At 48.2% G+C, this 13864-nt stretch overlaps 1 protein-coding gene across 3 annotated transcripts in view; it reads left to right on the top strand.

The window, feature by feature from the left end:
* Hth (Meis homeobox homothorax) overlaps positions 1-13864 on the top strand; it is a 392475-nt gene that overhangs the window by 166033 nt on the left and 212578 nt on the right. The window lies entirely within an intron of this gene.

The following is a 13864-nucleotide window of genomic DNA, read 5'->3' as shown; positions in this document are numbered from 1 at the left end:
ATAGAGCATAGGAGGTTTTAGCATTAATTCAGAGGTTGTTCCAAATGAAATTTATATTTATAGCCACCTCGATAAATTTAATTAGAGTTCTGTGTAAAGAATCCTACCTGAACTTGTCATTTCTTCTTTCACACTCTTATCTTATTTTGATAGTCGATCAGTAATACAGGAAGTGCTATCAGATTGTATCATTCAGACGTCGATCGTTTCGAGAACCAGTACCAGAGACGTAGGTACTTGTTCAGTGATCCAGTTAATGACAAGGAATGACAGGGACGGTAGCACAGCGTCCACCAATCCGTTTCTCTTCCTGATGGACCCTCGTGGACAGTTTCTTCGACAGAGTTCTCTCTCGCGCGTTTAGCGTGCGCCGCAGTAACGAGCCACTCCATCGCCTTAATTAGATTAATTAGATTGTCGAGGCGGATCGCGCGTTTCACGATCTGTCCATTCCCGCGATCAACTCTGTCCACGTTACATTTTCATTTCTGCGCCAAATCGATTTCTTTACGAATTGCTATGCATCTGAGTGTTAATTAATTAAGGGTAATAAAACGTTACTTTTACCTAAGCGTCAGTTCTCTTTAAATGATTACAAGAGATAAAAATTCCAAAATTTGAGTATTTGAAACTTCGAAAGTTTCAGCTTTGAAAATTTGTATGAACTCACATTTAAAAAATTTCATTCAGTTCTCCTTTCATTCAGTTTCGCCCATTCCAATCGTTTCAATCTCGTTACACGATATTTTTCGCTCGTGATATCCCCCACCCTTTGCCTCGCATTTATAAATACCTATTTCGGCTGTCGTATCAGCCACGACGCATGCTAATTCCCCTAAATCGTATATCAAAACCGTAATCTACCGTACACGCGGCCTCGTGGAATCCTTAACGACGTAATTAATATGTAAACTGTAAAATCTGTCCAGGAGCCTCGGCTCCTATAAATATTTATGCGACACATCGGCTGGCGCATTCTTCATTATAGATCGGTCGCTCTCGTGCCCTCGCACGCTTTGAGAATCCATTTTATCGTCATTTTTTCCCTTGTTGAAGTCGATTATCCCTTGAGATCGACCAATCGAATCAGTTCGCCCCGATTTTCCCGCAGGTCTTTCCACCTTATATTCCTTAACCAATATATCGATATCTTAAATTCCGAAAGATCATGAATATTTAACAGGCTATCACGCCAACAGTGTTGCAAACTGTGCTCAATTTGCGACCACGCGAACGATATATCGCGTCTTTCCACTTTTTGGAAGTCGCGAGATGCCCATCGGGATCATGAATTATCTACGATAATTCAGTCTAGCGTGCATCAGGCTTGTTCCACGGGTCGCGACAAGTAATTAATATATAAACGGCGAAAGCTGCTGCGCCGCGACGGGGCTACACGAACGCTTATAAATATTTATGCTTTGTATTATTCAGCCGGTGAAACGAGCCGGCTAACGACGCCCCGAGTAATCTCGAAGAATAGAAAAGGCGGATGGATGATAATTTGCAATGAACAAGGCAAAAGAAGGACTCGTTCGACGCGAATTATCGATCCCTTGACCCTTACGATTCGACGTTCTTGTCTCGCATTCCTGCAATCTCGTTATCAGCGCGCAAAAATGTTTATTACTATATACGTCGCGATGGATAATCCCAAAGGACGTGAGATATTTTGATTGCAAGCAAGTCGTGTTCAGAAAGCTTTACTACCAGCGGTGGGAATCGAAATAAGAGAGGTAAGTTACGGCGGTGATGGCTCCACGGAAACTATTCCAAATTTTTCTCAATGTTGAAAGTCTCTTGCAAGGTCATTTCGAGCGGTTTATGGAACAACTACGTCCATTTGTAAGAAATGAAGAAGTGAAGAAATGAAGAAGTGAAGAAATGAAGAAATGAAGAAATGAAGAAGTGAAGAAATGAAATAATGAAATAATGAAGAAGTGAAGAAATGAAGAAGTGAAGAAATAAAGAAGTGAAGAAGTGAAGAAATGAAGAAGTGAAGAAATGAAGAAGTGAAGAAATGAAGAAATAAATTCACTGTCCACTGTACAAAAGCTATACAGAGGAGAAGAGAAGCCACTTTGCGAGAAGACCGCGGACGGTCGAAAATCCTGCGAAGCATGTCGAAGGCGCGATTCGCGGCGAGTCTGAACGCTTGCTCTCTGCTCGACCCGCACAAAAACGTTCCCACTGGGCCGACTTTTTGGTCGTTAATTAGTTGCATTTTTTTACGATCCTTCGGCGCGTTGCACACACGTGCAGCGTAACAGGTCGAAGGAGGAACGAGACGCGGACGAAAGAGGACCGAGAGAAGAGGTAATGAAGGAAGAAGAGGAAGGCGGCGGCGGTGGTAGCGCGAGTTAATTTTTAAGCCGCGAGCTCCCTCTCGCATAACGTTCGACATTGTGAGCGTTCCTCAGGTTTTCACCACTGACGCTCGACTGTACCGAGAGTTCACTTCGACAGACGTACGCAGCAATCAGCGCAAAATACGCTCGACCCGTGGCGTAGTTTTAACCGTAATTATCGATCCCACGATTAATCGCGTCTGTAGAAGGTGGAACTCTCGATCCTACTTTCTCGTGGGACTTTAAGTAAAACGTTTCGCGAATTCAGCATGGCGTTATAAATTAGACACGTTGTATGCAAATTCGAGTTGAACCTCGCGAGTTTCACTTATTACACGCTATCAGTCAGAGGCGATCAGAAGTGATACGCTCATGAGACACGCTGCAAAATGACAATCGCAATGGTTAATTATTTTTCCAATTACCGCAGGAGCCGGTACAACATCCCCGAGCGGACTCATTTGAGGAACCGTGGCATTACGCGCGGATTAACGGCTTCAATTAACTTTAAAGCAGTTCAGCACGATACTTTCTCCCTTGAAACGCCGTTCCGAGCACCTGCAGATCCTCCACGCCTAATTCCTACAACGTGGTGTCACTTTCTCCCAGCGACAACTCGATACACTGTATTATTTTAACGCGCCATAAAATCTGCATAACGGAAGCCTGACCGTGGGCCCGGGACAGGAGAGGCTGAAAGGGGCGGTTAATTAAAAAATTCAGTAGCCGCGGGTAAATGAGGAAAATTAAATTTTATGGGCCCGCGGTTAATCCCGTGACGCGGTCGCGCGCGCGCTATTTATTGGCCACTGGACCTCGATCGAGTCTGACGTAATGGGAACGATTTTCGGGAAGGATCATCGGCCCCGATAAGATAAGCATCCTCCTCTGCCGCTTCTGGTGCCTCTTTTACGACCGCTACGCGTACCAGCCCCGACGTTCTTCGACACCTTGCCTCTGCCCTGCCCCCCTTGCCCTCAATTTCGGTCAACATGGTAATGGCTGGCCTGTTTGTCGGATGGTGCAACAATTAGAATGCAAATCTACTAGCTCTCCGACGCGTGTAAAATTCTGCTCCCTCCCTCTGTCGGTCGGAAAGCCGTAAAACTCGGGGTCCCGTATAAATCAGCGGGATGAAAATTAGTCGGTGGCTGGATTTAATTAATTTCGAGCGCGTGGTTATTCCCTGCCCAGCATTTTGCCTCGATTGAGATGATGTTTATAAGGCTGACCTGTTTTTCTGATAATCATTTCGAGAGGAGTGCTAAAGAAGGACCACGGTAACGAGGATGATGGCTTCGTTACGAGGACTGAGTAAGCGATCGGTGTATCGGAGATTCTCAGAGTGTAATCTTGATGGAGGAATACTTTGCTGGTCAGCGTTTTATGGTTATCGGGCATCGATGATGGTAGCATCAATAAACACGATGCGGATTGGCTTTGAAAGAAATTTACAGTACTGACAAATCGGAGGCTAATGCTACAATTTCTTACAAAATTAATTTCAGCCTGGGTTATGGAAATAAAATTAAGGGCAACGATCCAGGGGAAAGAGAAGTGAATCGTAAAGCAATATCGGGTTGTTCTTCCTGGTACCCGAGCAGGTTGGTCCCCGAGATATGGGGCCTTTTAAACTCCGCTGAAAGGGTTCCACGCACATGATCGTAAAAAAATCACGCTGTTATAGGGGATTGTAGCTCCGTTGCGGTCCCGTTCGAATAACAGGCTGAGACAAGTTGAAGATACAGAGATTCTTACGAGCGGAGATACGACAGTATTAAAGCTGCTTTTACATCGGCCAGGAATGGATATGGGCCGGTTAACGTCGATCGTCTCGAGGATTTTCCTCGCGCCCGCGTATCGCCTCGACCCCCTTTTTCGGATTTACCCCAAATGGCGATTCTTACGAGTTCCGGGATACCGCGAGCTGTTCACCGATGCACGAACGACTCTTCGAACGACTGTTTGCTCTGCTTACAGACGCGAACTTGCTTTTATTCGAATCGTAATATTTAGAGGGCGATAAAGGTGTCGATGAATTCCGATGAAATTGAGGAAGGGATCTCAAAGTGTTACGAGAATCAAAATTGTGAACTGCATAATGCACTTTTAGTACTGGAGAGGACGCCTCGACTACCATAATTTCTAATGTAGATACTTAAAATTGCACATCTAATGTATCTATTCCTCGGTTAACAGATGATTACCATATTTCTTCACTTCTCCCTAGGTATTATTTTATTAAGCAAACTGCAGTGCATGTACCTGCTTTTTATCAGTTTCTAATAACTTCCCAGTAAACCACAATTTCGCCCCAAAAAAGAAGGTACAAGGCTTCCAAAATCTTTAACTTCTCGCCCAAATTCTTCTCATTCTACCCCAGAGGAGACCTTTCGTAACCACGCATCTTCCCTCGCAGATGAAGTTGCGGTCGCTCAACAAATAGATTACGTGCCCGTGGAGGCTTTTCCACGGGGGTTCCTTCACACATGCCACTCACGTAACCATCCGCCGCCCTTCATCCTCCCACGGCTGCTTACCCCGCTATCCTCTCCAAAAATTGCAACGCGTTAGCTCGAGATCCACTAACCATTCCATTATTAAATCTGCGCCCGTGTTACCGTATGCCGCGCGAAAGGGGGGCCCCTTAGAGGGGGCCGACATTAAGATTCAGCCAACGTCGGAGCCATCGAAACGACGGAGACGACAAACGGCACGATTCGTCGCGCAAAGGCCGGAATAGATTAGGCCTGTAATAACTTGCTTCGCATTGTGTATCGTACCGCTTAATCGGCGGGCGATAAGCCATCTTAATTGAGATGCCGTTTAGCTTGTTCATTTTTCCTCTGGCTATGTGAAACGTTAGCTGTTGGAATAATTTCGTGACGAGATAGGTTTTAATCACGGTTTTCTGATGGTTTTCTCAGTTTTTTTTTACTCTAGCTTTTCGGCTGTATTTCGTGTCTGACTTTGGTTGTCTGATTCTACTGAATTAATTTCTTGGGTGAGTTAGGTTTACGGATAGCACAGGGTATAATTGTGAATTGTTCACAATCTTTCGGGTAATCTGACGCACATAATTTACAGACTTAATTTTTCATTAAAGGGTGCATTTAAATAATGTAAATCGAGGTACAGCAATGAGTCTACTTAACCATGGGTATTTGCGTGCGATTTATCAGCGATCCGAGTACAGGATATTATTTTTCAACGTCTTTATGAAAATCACTGGACCATGGTCGTTCAATAGCCTGGGGCTGTTAAGGAAGTTAATTATTAGGTAGAACGTCTCGGTGGTAATTGTTGTCTCTCGCGGACGTTCACGTAAGCTCTTCGGATTTTACTTTCAAATGGCCGAGCGCATTCTCCTAAGATTTTAATTCCCGATGAGGACACCCCTTTCGACCCCGTGCCCGAAGCCCAATTACGTCCTGGGCTTTAATTATTCCACGGGGAACGATCTCCGTCGCCGACGCCCGCGTTTCAAATGTAATTCACCGCTGATCACCGCGCCGACAAGCATTCGATGACCGCTAAAAGCTTTCAGCGACGAGCTTTGGGAGTTAAATGACTGGTTAAGTCGCTGCTCAACGCATGCTTTTAAAAAAATTAAGGGAAAATTCACGATAAACTTCTCGAGTACTTCACTATATTTTATCTATGATATGTAAAGATAAAGATTTTTTTTCAGATCTGCCATAAATATTGGACTAAAATTCAGATCCTAATTGTCAGAAGTATCATATTTAAATAAAATTAGCTCTTTGTCTGATTAGATTTAATGTAACTTATTTAAAGAAACGCAAAGTTCTCCAAATTCACAAAAAGTCGCAGTTAAGTACCCCCATCATCTAAGAGAACCGAAATCCACCAGAATCTCTAGTTCTCAAAAAACCGCGACACTCGGCGGTCAGCGCGATAATCAGTGTCCCCCGATCGGTGCAGAAATTTGACAGAATACCGTCGTTGACTGCGGCTATCCGATAAATCTCTGACCCCCGTGCCCCTCCGTGTCGACTGTGCGATCGGTACGAGTAGAAGAACCGTTCCAGCGGCACGATTTACCCAGCAAAACGGGTGGAACTGCCGCGAAAAACCGGAACGTTCTTGACGGACGGGTGACTAAATCGACCCTAAAGTAGGACCGTCGCCACTGCACAAAGAGACACGAGGCGACCAGCTATCGGCCAGGTGAACCGAACGAGGAAAGAAACAGCAGCGGTGGATCGCGGGGGGAGATGGAGAACAGAGCAGAAGGGAGAAGAAAGAGAGAGAGAGAGTAAGCCCCGTTCTTGCCAGGCTGCAAAGAAAAAGCTCGCGCCTGTGATCTCACCGCGCGAGAGGATTTAAAGTTGTTTATCTACTTATTATGTCAGCCAGGGCTAATTGGGCATATTTGAGGATCGGTCTCGAGCGGATGCTCGCACGTATCTCTGGCATAAAGGAGCTCCCCAGAGGGGTGCAGACGCGTCCCCCGACGAGCTCCTCTTTCGGTTGCTCCTCATTCGTGGCATTTCGCGGGGGCCGCGATTACAAGGGGATAATATCTGCCCACGGAAGAGCGGGCCCCTCTCCGGCTGTCTGCCCCGAGCAGGCAAGAACCGCCGCATAACTTTCGGCGATCATGACTCGACCGCCATCCGTCTTTAGGGAACTATCGCGCCATCAAGTATCTCCCTGGCCCCGCCACGGGGCCCCCTGTTCTTTTTCCGCCTCTGTACTCGGTGTGCCCCGCCTTTTTCTGTGTCTTCCCGCCGTTTCGGCCCGCCATCGGCCCCGCCGAAAGATGCATCGCTTTATTCCGCGCCACCGGACGCGGATTCGCCGCTACCGAGCTGAACGAACGGAATGCCTCGGTCGAAGAAGTTGGCTTTATCGGTGATCGATCTTGAAGGGTGCACTCTTGCTCGGCGATCGAACGGTGATCTTGGAATCGGCTCCGCTGATACCGTGTTCCAGAGAATTCCTCGTAGTCGTTCACGCGCGACCCTACTCCCAAATAGCGTTCAAGGGGCTGTAGGTTGAAAGGGTCGACACACGAGATCCGTGAGATACAGAAGTTGCGAGGATGTTCCGGAGATGCACGCGGAATCACGCTATTTTAGTTGAAGGTCTTGTAGGTTTAATCTTCTTCTAAGACTCTAAGACATTTCCGTGTGCCAAGTGCGTGAATCTTCTCTGAATCTGGGTGGAAAGATGTTCATCCGAGTCATCTTGAATTTCTGCATAGACTAGGAAAATAAGTAAGCTTCCTTGAAATCCACCTAACCCCACCCTATTAAGATGTAATTTCTCATAAGTGCACCGCAGCGATTGAGTCGTCGCGGTATCGAAGGACAGGGTGGAGTGAGGGCCGCGAAGAAGGCGGACCAGAGGAGAGAGAATAAAGCGTATTCAGCGGGAATAGCAGCGAGGTGGGAGAAAGAGTCTTATCCGACAGTGGATAGAACGTGTGCAGCAAGGCGGTGCAGTTTATTAATATGATTTATGGGAAGGCGAATGCCCTCCGTCGTTCTGGCCGCGGTCGCGTCGAGGTCCCTCTCCTTCGGCCATCCCTCGGCCTCGTGTCGAATCGATCGATGCTTGTTTTGCTTACAACCGCGGGGGCGTTTGTTTTAAGGGATCGCGGGCTCGAAACGGCGCGCCGCCTCGTTGCATCGTGAAAACGGATCGCGCGTTGATTCGGCGCCTTTTGTAACGGGACTCGGGAGGAATTACACCGCCGGCGGGTCTTTTCGACCGACCGTGTCGAATTGTGTCATGAAATTTTATGGGGCCTAGTAATCAAAACTAATTGCGATTGATTGATGCGCGTAAAAAGAGTCGATGCCAAATTGCAGGGGCGCGTACTCGCGAGTGGGGGCAAGAAACGTCGTAATGAATGAAGGGTCCCTCCCGAAGTCATCCGTTTAGGCGTCGCAAGGTGTAACTGACAATGCCACGCTCCCCGAGCAAACACCGGTACAATCGTTCGTGTAAATCTTAGGAATTTTCTCTCATTTGCGGACAGCTGTGCCCACTCGACTCTTTAATTCACACTGTTACTTATGATAAATGTCAGACAGGTGCGCGCCACAATCTCCTATCCTGTCAGCGGCTCGTCATGGAAAGGGCCTGGGGTATTACTCAGAGCCGAGTGACCTTTAGACGTTCATTCAGACATTCTTACTTGACTTAACGAGTACCACGCGTCCACCAGTTAACGACTGCTCGTTTCACTCCCTCGACCTCTGGATACTCCTATCGCTCAAGTATCGAGTCTTCCCAGTGCGTCGTGCCGTCGTTAAGTTTCGTAAAACCCTTGCGAATCTAGGGTCTTGTAAAGCCTTCTAATCTTTACGAGCGAGCAGCGTGTGGACGTTGAATTCTCAGCATGGACTGCTACAAAGTATCGGTGGAAAGTGTACTCGAGCAATCGGTACTCTCGAAAATGGTCCACGGTATCGGTCGCGGTACGGGCGTTATCGGTACCATATTATCCATAAAGGAATTAACGACTTTCTTATCGCGAGTACTTGGCCTCTCGGAGGAGCGGGACGGTCGGCGGGAAACTGCTACTCGACTGGACAATTTATCGTACAATTAGCACCGTTTATCCGACCACGGGGCAGAACGTAAACCCGAAAAGGTAGCATATAAACGGACGACCGGTTTAATGACATCTACCGCGGCGTCTCCGTAGATCGGACCGCCGGTATCGTTGCTCGGGACGCGTCTTGCAACTTAATAAGCGGCCGCGATTGGCGCTTTTATGCGCTCCTCAGGAGCAGAAGCCCCGAGTGAAACGAAACGCTGGCCGCGACTATACACCACGATGCAAGCCAGAGATTTCGGGCCAGTTATTGCCTGGCGTCACGCGATTTATCGTGCCCGTCGCGCGGCTATTGTAAATTGCTCGATGAAAGAACGACTACCACGAGGAAATTTAATGTTGCGATTATCGTATTTCTAACAACCTTCTGTGCCTCTAATCGCGTTCCTTTGTACCGCAGATCGAGTGAGGGTTCAAAGTTCAGCGCCGCTAAAAAAGCGAAATACTGTAATAGAAGTTGAAAAAAAAAAATGCTTTTGTCTCGGTAGCTCGCTAATGAATCCACTAATTTCGAAAGTGCTATCGAACCGTTAAATAAACAAGAGATCAGATGGCAGGAAAAATTTATAGCTACACGGTGTGACTAGGAATCAGGCGGGACGCTCGTAAATGTCTGAGTTACGATCGATTCGGTCGGACCGTTCAAATTCCTATAAATTATAGTTATAGTAGTTGGGCAGATTGCGCCGCTCGATCGGCCCGCCTGTGCATCTGAATGCACTTTGTTTGCGGATCTCTGAAACTTTATATCGCTATCTATAAATGAGAACTCCAATACGAACCTATAATTACTCGGACATAGAGGGCCCTGAAATATTCGCTAAACGAGCGGTGATGCTCTCCCAGAGTAATTCAACCCTTACCGAGTGCACCGAAAGCAGCGGGGCCTCGTAAAAACATTTTTCTCGGTGCAGGGCACGTACGCGGGCATCCGAGCCGGTCGAGTGGAGGCGAGCTCTCTCGCGGCGTGGACCACGTACGACGGGGCACGTATACATACGGGGTCTCGGTCTGGGATGGGGAGGTGGGTCAGATCCGCACGAAAGTGGCGAGCGGTCAGCGTCGAATACCAAACGAACGACTGTCCGCCCTTGCGGATGACGGTGGCGTGCCGTACATAAGGTATGATCGTCCGGCGAAGGGCGGGACGGAGGCCGCGCGAAAAGCGCGTGCATCGGACGAGGAGAGGACGAAAGGGGGCACGCGACGACGGAGGAATAAAAAAGGAGAGAGGAATCGAATCGATAGGAACGACGTTGCATCGGGCCTGGGGTCCACGCGTTCCCCTCGGGACCGGAACGGACGATTTCCTCGGGTTCTGATCAAAGGGAAGGCCGCGGCGTACGCGTAAATTCTCACCGTGTAATATTTCATGAGCCGTTTCGCTTTGTCGATGGCCGTCCGCGCGAGGAATAGGGAATGCCGTCCGACCGCGCGCGGTACTGTTCGCCACCGCCGCCCGTCTCCCGATGGGCACTCCTTCTCTGCTGGCCTCTCTGGAAACCGGGCAAACTGGAGGGAGGGAACGGGCCCCGAGGGGTGAAGGGGGATAATTGCACCGGACACGATCCCCGCTGTCTCGAGGTCTCTCACGCGAGACAGGAAGGCGAAGGAGGAGACCGAGGATGGAAAAAACGGGGACGTCGGCCATTCGCGAGCGACTCCCGCGGAATCGCGATCGGCCTAGTCGGTTCTCGCGATTTTGCCGCCAATTCTACTATGGAGCTTTTTAATTATAGATAGATAGCTACCTAAGTCTCAAGCTGTGTAGCGGGAGTCGAATGTGAAGAGATTGTGAATATTTTATCTACGTATAAAAGTCCATTTATGTAACCAACCAGCCGAGCACGAGCCGAGCCGAACGATTAGGTACACCGACGAAACATGTATTGATAGTGTTTTATCGTTTGTAATTGTGTGTTTCTGATTTTTCGCTAGTATTTATAATATTTCTTCGGCTTGTACTCGGCTCGGTGTTTGCATAAATGGATCTTGGCAGGTTTATGGGAATTGAACTGGTCCTACTTTTACGTTGATATAGGTACTCCCAACTCCATATCTGTATTAATAGATTTCGAGAACCCACTGTTCCTTCGCGTGAATCTACCTAATTATAATTTAAAATTTGTTAAATGAGAAGCTGTGCATAGTTTCTTCAGGCAGAGCACTGGAGATCCTCTGACGAGGAGCTGGAAATCGCGTAGGATTCCAACGCGCAAACAAACGACTTGTCCCCGTGCACAATAGCGATATAATAGGCGCAGCAATAAACCGTAAATAATATAATAACCAGTCTCCCGGCCGGTGGAGCGCGTTACTCCTCTCGGTGTATCGCTGCATAATGCGTGATTCATACGCGTGCAACACACGTCGCCAGGTGACACTGCGTCGGCGGACGGACGCGCGAAACAATAATCGAGGCGCTCTTTAAAGACGGTCGCGGATAATGAGCGCACTCAGCTTTTCGTGATATCTAGACGAACCGTGCCGACTTGGGAGAAAAGGAACTCGTACTGATCTATGAGATCATTAAGAAGAGGAAGCTACTGCTATTCTTCACTTTAACTTTCTTTTGCTATAGATATTGTTAGTGAGCTTTGCTCCTAGCATTGCTTGGTTCCTTGATAACACTTCTCCTGATAGTATCTGCTATTTTAGAAAGGTTTCAGGAAATTTACTGTAAAAAATTTGCTCGATTTTTGGAAACTTCACCCTCAATTTTTCTAGTTTCGTAATTGTTACACCAAACTACTCTTTCTTCTGCTCATCCTCCATGAAACATAACCATGTCCCATCGGACTTAAAATGCCAAGCTAGTAGTCGGCGACCTCGCACGTCGCATCCAAAATCGGCAGCAATTTAAGAAAGTTCAGACCGCGAATTTTACTCGTAATGGGATACTTCTCCAAGGCCACCGACTGCTTCGATTCGAATTCCAGCCGCTATCGAAATTTCATTCAAATTCTCGGCGGTGTCGAGGCCCCTGGACATCTGGCGGAGCGTGTGCTTCGCGAACGATGCATTTAGAAAAGCACGCAGGGCGGTAGGAGATGAAGGGAAGAGGGAGAGAAGAAACGGACGTTTTAGAATTCACGTGGTAGCGCGTCTCCGCCACCGTCGATTGCTCTTCCTCTCGAACGTTTTAGTGGTTCCCGTGCCTCGCATCTGCGAGCGCTTCTTTGCTCTAAATCTACTGGTTATCTGGATTCCCGACCTCTTTGAGCTATAAATTCCATTTCCGCAATCGGGGATATGGATTCCAGCGCTGTGGTTTGGTAGGTGTCTTCTTTGACGCGTGAGAGCATCGTATGTTCAGCTCTTCGAAAGTTCATTTCAGAGGAATGCTAACTTTTATATAGTTTTCTAGAAAATTGGAAAAAGCCCGAGTTCCTACTTCTTTACAAAATTACGTAAAAATTTCGTTTCCCATTTCTTAACTAGAATCTCTTCAAAACGAGAACCTCCACTCCAGTTCCCATCAATTTAAATTCAAACCCCAAACCATCGAATTCACTCCTCAAAAATCATGTCAATATTTCTAAAACTCTCCAGAAACCACAGTCTCCGAGCAACAACCTATCTCCTCTTTTTCCCAATCCCCTCTACTCTCTTCCCTCAGTTTCTACCAGAGACCAACCATAAGAGAACAGAAACTCTCGGCTCGTCCTCTCGTCAGCGGCTCACCGTCGTCAAGGCTCGCCGCGTACGTCTTGAATTTTTGCCCAGCGTCGATAGATCGCTCGGTTGACGTAACGCTCGATGCAAATCACCGAGTGACAGGTGAACGTGCAGGCCCGCGGTGGATGCGGTTGCACAGGAGCGCAGCGTGACGTGGCTCGATCTCTTCGTTACCGGATCGTCCGTTCGCGAAAAGGACGGAGGAGGATGATGCACGGGCTTCGGAAGCGCGCGACGAGGAACGACCAAGAAAACGATTGTTCGAAGGGGGAGCGGGGAGGAGACGCGTCACTCGTTTATTTCTGCGCTACGGGCAGGTTGCGCAATTCGAGGTACACGAGCAGGTAAAAGGGAGTGCAGTGACGCACCCGCAGCGCATCGCGGCAGAGGACCGCGGCAGTTATCGAAGATAAATCACTTACGAATGGCAAGGATCCTACGTATTGCGAACAGGAAGTAGCGGTCTTGGAGAAGGGGAATAGATTCTTATCGTCACGTGGACAGACTGATACGAGTAATGGGGAATTACTAAAGTGATCACGAACGTTTTTTAAAATTCTTTTTTCCAACTATAGAAGAACTTAGTGCTATCAAAGTAACACAAGATCTCTAATGATCAGCAATTTTAAGTTACCCTCAGATCACCCTAATTCACCCTAAATCCCTAGATCACGCAAGCCTTCGACGGCTTTGTAGCGCGTCAACGTTCGTAAATTCTCGTCGGACAAACTGGCAGGAATAGTTCGCATAATTCTTCAAGGCCTACCAGTTTTGACGGCGGCAGGCGGCCTATCTTGGCACAATCTCTTTCTCTCCTCCTCTGCCCTGCCCCGCGCCGTGCCTCTTCCTTCTTCCTCCTGCTGGCCTCTGGCTTTCCATCCTCCCTCTTTTCTTTTTGCCCCGCTCTCTCGAGCGATGGTCTCGCGAGCGATGGACGTTCCGTCGAGACCAGATCCTCGGGGACGGGAGGCAGGAGAGAATGCGGCGTCTGGAGCCGATACACGAGGGGCCACGAGGTGAAAGCAGGCCCCGTCGCCGCGGTTCGCGTTATCGTCGCGATAAAACGGCCGCGGAATGCCATCGCCTCGCGGAATAGGCAAATGAAGAAGGTACGAGGCGGCCGAGTCGTCGCGTCGTAATTAAATCGTCTCAGAAATGAGGCGACGTTCCCGCGGCTCGCGACGCCTGGTGCTGCACGACGCCCGAGTCGATTAACGAGTTCTTCGAAACGGCTTATTAGCCTGCC

Source organism: Calliopsis andreniformis, chromosome 5 (assembly GCF_051401765.1).
Source record: "Calliopsis andreniformis isolate RMS-2024a chromosome 5, iyCalAndr_principal, whole genome shotgun sequence".
Classification (NCBI taxonomy): Eukaryota; Metazoa; Arthropoda; class Insecta; order Hymenoptera; family Andrenidae; genus Calliopsis; species Calliopsis andreniformis.
The sequence above is the reverse complement of the archived record's forward strand: the minus strand, read 5'-3'. Positions and strand labels throughout refer to the sequence as shown.